Source organism: Gekko japonicus, unplaced genomic scaffold, assembly GCF_001447785.1.
Source record: "Gekko japonicus isolate JY-2015 unplaced genomic scaffold, Gekko_japonicus_V1.1 scaffold771, whole genome shotgun sequence".
Lineage (NCBI taxonomy): Eukaryota > Metazoa > Chordata > Lepidosauria > Squamata > Gekkonidae > Gekko > Gekko japonicus.
This window is the reverse complement of record NW_015165259.1, coordinates 65,438-75,007: the sequence shown is the minus strand read 5'-3', so window position 1 is coordinate 75,007 and position 9,570 is coordinate 65,438. Positions and strand designations below refer to the sequence as shown.

The window sequence follows — 9,570 nt, the reverse complement described above, 5'->3', positions numbered from 1 at the left end:
TGATACACTGGTAGAACCTTGCCTCATGGTGCAAACTTCTCTCTTTAGACAATGTTTTGGGTTACCTTAGGCTGGATTTATTGGTGGAGGGGGCTGCTTTTGCATCTTTTTTAAAGCTACCCTTCCCATTTGGGTTTCTTTTAGCTTGGTTTCTCAAGCATTTTAGAAACTCTTACCAACAAGTTTTCAAACTATACAAGTGTAAATGAAATAGCCCTGTCAGTAACGATGTAATAAAGTTGACTGAAGTCTCTGTTGTTCTGCAGTCAAGATCTTTTGCATGGAAATGCTGGAAGCATAACATAACATGTGCAGAATAGCAAGTGTGTACTACCCACCATTACAAATCTGCCAGAGAAAGAGAATGCTGGGTCACAAAGTAAGTGACCTGAAAACTCAGCATTATGCAAAGTATGAACTACATGTATTCAGAAGTCATCCAAATTATTTGAAGTTTCACACTACTGTGACCTCACTGGGGTGAAATTACTGTGCTTGAATTATGCAGGCAGCTCAGAATACTGGACTGCATTTTAGATGCTCTACAAAATGAATTAGGTGCTTTAGTTTAACATACAACATAAACCTGTGTCATAGGTGATGCAGACTTGGTGTGTTTAGGGGAAGGGGGCCAAAGATCAATGTTAATATGCTGAACATACTCAGAGACTTAAAGATTAGATCTAACATAACCAGGGTAATAAAAGCCTATACTTGGCATTTCTTCCTTGCTGACAAAAAAAAGGAGAGCTTTATTCAGTTCCGGTGTACTTGCACCAACATGATGTTAAACCAAAGACCAAGCTCAAAGTGTGTTAACACTACACTGACTGAGCCTGCCACTACAACCCCTGTCTAACTTAACCAATGGTTTTCCCCAGGGCTTTTTTTGTAGATAGCAGGAATTCATTAGCATAATAGGCCACACCCAACAGTAGAAACTCATTAGCATATTAGACCAGACTCCTGACAGCATAGCTCATTAGCATATTAGGCCAAACCCCCATGCCTTCCCTTGGCTTGATCGACAAGCTCCCCCTCGAAGGGAAGGCTGTGGGGAGCCGGGGCAAGCCGGCCCTTGGACAGGCTGGGGAGGGCACAGGGAGGCATTTAAATGCCTTCCCGATCCTCCCAGGGCCCTCCCTGGCCCACCCGCCTCGGAGTCAGGAGTCACGGGGGTCGCTTCTCCAGGCCTTCCCTCTGTAGCCACGCATGCAGAGGTTTTGGCTGTAGTGGGCGTGGCCAAGTCTGAAGCCAGCCGGAACTCCATTCCTGTGCGTTCCTGCCCAAAAATAGCTCTGTTTTTCCCAAAAGAGCCGATGTTTCCACAGACCTTCAACACAGACTCAAAGCAGCATCTTAACCCAGTGTGCAAACTATATCACCATTTATTTACAAGAACAGTGTTCTGCTTCTGACAGCTTATTTGTGTAACAGTTTATGTTTTTATTCCAAATAGCTGATCTATAAAAGACCTGATCCCCAAATACGGGGTCAGAGTTACTTTTCTACTTGCAGCAATAGTAAAACATTAACCAATAATAACTTTATGCTATCATTAGTCTGGATTAAACTGAAAGGCACAGAAAACAGGCAAAACAGGCTATTTTATATTTTCTGTCTAAAATACAACATTTCCTATTAGAATATAGTTTTATAAACCATACCTATTGGTATTTGGGAACAAAATCCCATTCATGTTGTTCATTCAGTTTTATTGGAAGAATTATTCTGAATAGTATAAATAGAACTTTGCTTCCAAGAGGACAAGGATCATAGTTCAGTAGCAGAGTATATGTAATGCACAGGTCCAGTTTCTGTCATCTGCAGTTAATGGACTCAGGTAGCAGGATTAGGAAAACCTCTATCTGAGACCATGAAGAACTTATGATGGTCACAGAAGAAAAGGGGTACAGAGTGGATGTATCTAAAGTATTCTTCCACACAAGGGGACAGTAATTTTCACTGATTTCCCCATCACACTACTGGCCTCACGTAACTCCCCATACTGTTCAGAAGGATCCTTTAATCCCCAGGAGCTGTTGTTTGAGAACCATAGCAAGCTATCACAGAAAGAAGAAGATGGGAAAAGCTATTTCACAAGCTATTTTACATAGTCCTTTGGATCCAAGCCTATGTGTTCAACCAGGGAGATGTTAGAAATTGCCAAAACCCCTACAACAAGGGGGAAGAGTTTTGAGACATAATATGTTCTTCCTGTTGCTGAGAAACAGGTCTCATGCTTAGTGACACTGCTTGGGCACAAGTTCTATCACCTGCTCTGAAAAAAATGTTGCAAGCAGTTGCTGGGTTGGTTGCTGAAACCAGCTAAAGGTGAAACTGGAAGGGGAAAGCATGAGAATGTGCACTAGCAAGACAAGATATGCACATGCCTATTTTGAAGTGCAAAATTTGACAGTGTAAGGCTGGAAACAAACAAAAGTTTGGTAAAGCAATGGTTTGCCATTTTTTTCCATTTATGAGAAATTGAGGCTTCAAAAGGCAGAGGGAGATACTTTTCTTCCCAGCCACTTTTACGGTACCCAAATGCCAATTTCCCAATGCAAAAGCAAAACATCTGAAAGAGAAGAGTTTGTTTCTGTTAAGCCCATTCCATACTGTACCAAAGACAGAATTTCATCAAATTTTAGCAAACGGATCATCTGTAAAAAGAGGCAAACAATGTGCCTCACAACTTGAAATAAGTATGCCAAGCATCCAGCTTCAGCCAGGAGGGTGGGAGTCTAATATCAATCAGTATTCAGTTAGGAATGCCAAACTATAAACTGAAATATTTGCATTTATAATCCTATTTACAGCAAATTTTGGTGTCTACTTTTTAAATTTGTGATCTGTGCGAGAAAAAGCTACCATGGAAAAAACACAAGACAGAACCAAGAAGTATCATATCTAAATTAGATATACACAGAACCAAAAGTCTATATGTGGTTTTTATAAACTGCTAGCCTAGTGTTTGGCCTAATGTTCAGTGAACTATATTTTCCAGTTTTGGGCACCACATTTTAGGAAGGATGTTGACAAGCTCGAGCGTGTCCAGAAGAGGGCAACCAGGATGGTGAGAGGGTTGGAATCCAAGTCTTATGAGGAAAGGCTGAAAGAGTTGGGTATGTTTAGCCTGGGAAAGAGAAGGCTTAGAGGGGACGTGATTGCAGTCTTCAGGTATTTGAAGGGCTGTCATGTAGAAGATGGAGCAGATCTATTCTCTCTTCCTCTGGATTGCAAGACTAGAGCTAATGGGTGGAAATTACAAAGGAGTCGTTACCGGCTAAATATCAGGAGAAACTTCCTAACTGTACGAGTGGTTGAGCAATGGAACAGTCTGCCTCGGGAGGTGGTGGACGCTCCTTCACTGGACGTTTTCAAGTGGAGGCTGGACGACCATCTTTCGGGTATGTTGTAGGTATGTAGGGCTATCTTTCGGTATACTCCTGCAGAGTGCAGGGGGTTGGACTAGATGACCTACAAGGTCCCTTCCAACTCTAACATTCTATGATTCTATGATTCCCCTGCTGAAGAGCCCTTGTTGTTCCAAGCACATTAGGACACTTATTGCATTGTTGCATAGAATAAAAACTCTTGGGGGCTCTTTGTAGATTTCTATTATTATTATTATTTTGCTTGATTCTGTTACAGAACCCAGAACTCTTCATCAATAAAGAACACATTTGTGAACTAGGTGAATAATTCTGTTTCACATGTTTCCATTATGTTTGTGAGACTTGATATCCCTTGACAGAAATAGTGTTGATTGTTCTCATAACTGATTCTCATAATAATGCAATCTTAATCTGTTCTCCCTGCTCTCTAATGTTTTGCCTGGTACTATGGACAGATCTTGGCTGGGGAGAAAAACTAGTCCAAATTGATGAAGTTAAGAATCTTTGTTCTCTCAGACTTCTGCAACACATATAAATGTTCCTGTAGTAAATTCTGTAGTTACTATACCTTCCAACTTTTCATCAACCTTTTTGATCCTTTCATTATAGGGCAAAAGAGTAGATCAATGTCCAGTCTACACACAACAGAAATATCTTTTTGAATTGCTGGTTTATACATTTCTCTCCCAACAAAGCACATAAGAATTTAACTATCCACAGTAACTAATTCTCTTTTAATTGTCAGATCCATGGAATAAGAAGTTCCTATATTTCATATACATGACTTTTGATTAACTGGTTAAGCAGAAAAATTATCAACGTGAAAGCAACTTGAGAGTGATGTTTAAATCAGTGGTGATAACTGTAAACAGAGACTATGTCAAAATTTCATTTTTAAATTCTCCACAGATATAATTACAAACTTCAAGGTGAGAAGGGATTACAAATTGGAATGAAGTTAGCTAAAGAAATATAAAGGGATTCAAGATTAAAATGAATAATTTCCCTTAACTAATGTGCAAATTAAAAGCTACCTAAGGAAATCATGCCTGGAGATAAATTTCCAGAGTAGATGACACAACATAATTCATACAACTAGCATTAAACAAGGCCAATGCATAATGAAAGAGACTGAGGGGGGAGAAGAATCACAGTACAGTTCATTCCAACAGCTCAGGGTAGATACAATGGCTTAAAACTGTTATTAAACATGCACACTTAGCAAGTTAAAAAAAAGATAAAATACTATTTAAGACTACTGGGATTTTAATCCTCTTTATATTTGCTGAGTGATCTGTTTTAAATGGTTATTTAATTTTCTCCTATACTTTTTCTTCAAAGATGTAAAAGAAAAGATGTTGCAAAATTACCTAAGGAATCTAATAAAATAAAAATGCCATATTTTGAAGTGGCCCAAAGTATAGTTTGTGGGAAAATGTTTTCAGTTTGGTTTGATGAGACAGGAACCTGGTCTCCTTATACCTTGAAAATACAAGGCATACTGGTGATGCAATGACAACAAGAATTAAACCAGTATTCTGGTACTGCTACTTCAACATAGGATCAGGCCTTCCCAATCATGGCCTCCTATATCAGATTACATTTTGGAAATAAGTCTGATGTACACTCCTCTTATATCATGATACAGCACAGAAAGTTCTTGATGCAGATAATTTTTCCCAACCCCTCCCCCAAACCACTGTGGAGGGGGACAGTACTTTTACCATTTTATTAACACCCTACATTAATTGCAAAAATACATAGTTTTGTTACTGTTTTAACTCAGTGGTTTCTTTGTATCCCACTGGTGACGAATACACCATGGAACTCTAGGGAAAAGAGAAACAGGCCAGAGATGCTCCCATAAAGATATGGGGACGACCCACAAACACAGGGGTTCCCTAAGGAATCACAATGTACAATTCATCTTTAGGTACAGGAAAACTATTTTTTCAAAACTTCCTAAAACCAACCATTAATTAGCACTGCAGAAAACCTAAAGACAATTACTGGAGGAAAGGGAATATAGTGTTGATTTTATTAATGACTTTCACTTTAAAGTAATGAATTATGTAACTATTGGACAACCTGGATGCTTCAATTCAAATAAATACATTGTAAATATGCACAAAATTTTTAAAGTTAATTTTCTAAAATTTGACACAAGTTATTAAGATACTTAGAGGAAACAACTACAGCTGCTAGGGGAATTTTAAACTCAAGTATTTACCACAACACAGATTCAGGGACAGTGAAATTCAGTTACAGACAAATTGCCAAGAATCTCTTGCATTGCAAGCCATTTCTTACGCTCCAAAGCTGTCAAAGGGTATACTGTACTGCAACAATTAGTGCTTCCTTTTATGTTTTTAAAGGTTGTCAAACCAGTCCTTTACCATCTTTGGAAGAACAGCTAAGAATGTTTCATTACCATGACATAATGTTCAATTAACAAAAACCCACAGTGTTAGCCACTCCACACAAAGATCATATACTCACCTGATAGCAGCAAACTTTCCTGCAGCTCCTTTGCAAAGAGAAGTTGTAGGTCCTTCTCACACTGATAAGACCCATCAGGTGGTACCCTATGAAATACAAAGGGGGCCAATTTCAGTAAAGTCTGCTTGCGGGGAGGGCGGGGTATAAATTGAAGTAATAAATAAATTATGAGGGATTCTGTAAGAAAACTATATATGCTAGCAGTTCTCTGGATAGCATCAAGTATATCAACTGCAGTTCCCTGGGCACAGTTAGCACATTTGCCAAACTGTAACTGGAATTCAAACTATCGCACAATTGAACTCATTTCACTCGCTAGCAAGGTCATGCTCAAGATCCTACAAGCTAGGCTTCAACAGTGCGTGGATAGAGAACTGCCAGAAGTACAAACTGGGTTTCAAAGAGGTAGAGGAACTAGAGATCAAATTGCCAACACTCGCTGGATTATGGAGAAAGCAAGAAAGTACCAGAAAAAGATCTACTTCTGCTTCATTGACTATGCTAAAGCCTTTGATTGTGTGGATCACAACAAACTATGGCAAGTACTTAAGGAGATGGGAGTACCAGACCAACTCACATGTCTCTTGAGAAACCTGTATAAGGGTCAAGGAGCGACAGTTAGAACAGGATATGGGACAACTGATTGGTTTAGCATAGGAAAAGGAGTACACCAAGGATGTATATTGTCCCCTTGCTTATTTAATTTATATGCAGAGTACATCATGCGAAATGCCAGCCTGGATGATTCAGAAGCCGGAATTAAGATTGCTGGGAAAAACATCAACAACCTCAGATATGCAGACGATACCACTCTAATGGCAGAAAGTGAAGAGGACCTAAAGAGTCTCTTGCTGAGGGTTGAAGACGAGAGCGGAAAGGTTGGCTTGAAACTCAACATCAAAAAAACTAAGATCATGGCATCCGGCCCCATCACTCCTTGGCAAATAGAAGGAGAAGTCATGGAAGCAGTGACAGACTTCACCTTCCTGGGATCCAAGTTCACTGCAGATGGTGACTGCAGCCATGAAATTAAAAGATGCCTGCTCCTTGGGAGGAAAGTGATGGCAAACCTTGACAGCATAATAAAAAGTCGAGACATCACCCTGCCAACAAAAGTCTGTATGGTCAAAGCAATGGTATTCCCAGTAGTACTGTATGGCTGTGAGAGTTGGACTATAAGCAAGGCTGAGCGTCGAAGAATAGATTCTTTTGAATTATGGCGCTGGAGAAGACTCTTGAGAGTCCCCTGGACCGCAAGGAGATCAAATCAGTCAATCCTAAAAGAAATCAACCCTGACTGTTCCTTGGAAGGCGAAATACTGAAGCTGAAGCTCAAATACCTTGGCCACCAAATGAGAAGGGAGCGCTCACTGGAGAAGACTCTGATGCTGGGAAAGACTGAAGGTCAAAGAAGAAGGGGACGGCAAAGGATGAGATGGTTAGACAGTGTTATCGAGGCAATGAACATGAAATTAAGCAAACTCTGGAGCATGACGGAAGACAGGAGGGCCTGGCGTGATGTGGTTCATGGGGTGGCAAAGAGTCGGACTCGACTGTGCGACTGAACAACAACAACAAAAAACTTTTAGACCAGATGATAGAATCATCATGTATTTTCTATTGTCACATGACATATTGTTCACATATAAGAGTTACCATGGAAATTTACCACATTGATTTGGTACTTTGTCAACTTGGGAACCAACATTAAGAATTCTGTGATGATTTCATGTGATATTTTTGGCCTGCAGATGGAGACAGAAAAATGATCTGGGAAAAGGACCACCCCCAGCATATCCTGGCTCTGCCCCCCCCCCACTCCTGAGTGAGGCAAAGGTAGCCTACCTACCCCATCTGGGCTCACAGGAGGGAGGCAGGAAGACGGGGCTGTTTGTTGAGCTGGCTGTCTCTTTCCAAGCCCCCTCAAGTGGCTTGGGCAGGCTCAGAGTATCCACCGTGTGAGCCTTGTATGGGCCAGATGCCGCCACCTTTTCCCCCCACCCCAGCTAGGTGCTGCTTCTCATGAGCCTGGCCCAGGTTGGGGGCAGGCCATCAGTCCACAAGTAGAAGAAGAGGAAGAAGAGATTGGATTTATACCCCGCCCTTCACTACCCAAAGGTGTCTCAGAGCGGCTTACAAACTCCTTTCCCTTGCCCTCCCCACAACAGACACCCTGTGAGGTAGGTGGGGCTGAGAGAACTCTAACAGAAACTGCTCTTTTTCAAGAACAGCTGTGCCAGAGTTATGGCTTGCCCAAGGTCATCCAGCCAGGTGCAAGTGGAAGAGTGGGGGATCAAACCCGGTTCTCCCAGATTAGAGTCCGCGCACTTAACCACTACACCAAACTGGCTCCCCCAGTGGCCATAATGGTCAGTCCATCCCTACCCATACCATTCTGAACATCTGCATTACACTCATGGAAAATAAGGCTTTCAGTAACAATGGCAACCACAGAGTTCTCATTCCAAACAATCTAAGAGGATGGAAACTATCTAACCATCTGTGTGTCTATCATTCTCCTTCAAAGCACTGACTTCTACAATTCCCTTTAGAAAGCCAGAAATTACTTATGGGATAAGAAACCTCCAGTGCCCAGTGAGATCAAAGGGTGAACACCTCACAATGGGAAACTTTTTAAAAATTCTTTGAACCACCCCATGCAGATTAGCATCTGCATGATAAACACTCCTGGCAACTACTCATGCCAGATATCCCATTACTTGCTTGGAACACAGCAAGTCAATTCATGAATACCAGGCCTCAAAAACGTAATAATCACTCCTGGAGGGTTGAGATAACACATGAGAAGAGAATCAGCAAAGGACAAGTTTCAAAGTAGCTTAATTAACTTGGGCCAGTAAGGCTCTTTCATCAGTGGCCATTGCAGGAGATGAAACTAGATATGTGGCTTGGGCTGAGAGGACAAGGAGGCAAACAAAAGGAAACTCAACATACTAGGGTGGGGTGCCAGCAACATAATGATGTGCCAGCAGCACATCACCAGGGATGCTCTAGCATTTGGCCAGAATTCTATGGATTAACTATATAGTTTGGGCCAAATGCTACAGAGTCACCGGAAATGTCCTGACATCACTTACGATTGCACCAGAAAGGACATCAATGCATCAGGATGCTGACAATCCCTCCCCCTTTTTTCTCCTGCTGCCCAGATGAGTGGTGGCGAGAAGGGCCTGCTGGGGGCAGGAAATCCCTCACTCCCAGCAGGCAAATGGTTACCCTGACTGTGGCAATGAATTTTGCTTCTGAGATTCAACTAAAAGACTTGTATTACAACACTGGTAATAGAAAAGCCCACCTCCAGTAAAAATCAGTGGTTTGAGGACCTTAGAACTATCAATATTTGAACTTTTGGCATATAGACAGCAATTGCATATGGACATTTTTAGTTATATTTAAATTAGGGGAGAATTAGTTAGTGCCCCATTCATAAACAAACAAAATGTACCATCCAACAGATATATTCCAGTGATACTAATAGCTGAATGCCAACTAATGAAAATTCTCCATGAAATCCCAAAACAAAATCTTAATTACATATGAGGGGGTCAGATAAACTACTCCTGAAGCTTGATTATTCATATTGTACCTCACTAGTGATACTGTCTTCTAAGTATATCCAAATTAGACGTGATTTGCAGATTACTGAAAACAC

General features: G+C 41.1%; 1 protein-coding gene across 1 annotated transcript in view; it reads right to left on the bottom strand.

Annotated features, from left to right (window-relative positions):
* PTPRF (protein tyrosine phosphatase, receptor type F) overlaps positions 1–5,953 on the bottom strand; it is a 670,152-nt gene extending 664,199 nt beyond the window's left edge. Inside the window, exon 1 of the mRNA XM_015410174.1 lies at positions 5,898–5,953. The gene's annotated coding sequence lies outside the window, so the exon portion shown is untranslated. The remainder of the gene's footprint in view (positions 1–5,897) is intronic.
* Between the last annotated feature and the right edge of the window lie 3,617 nt (positions 5,954–9,570).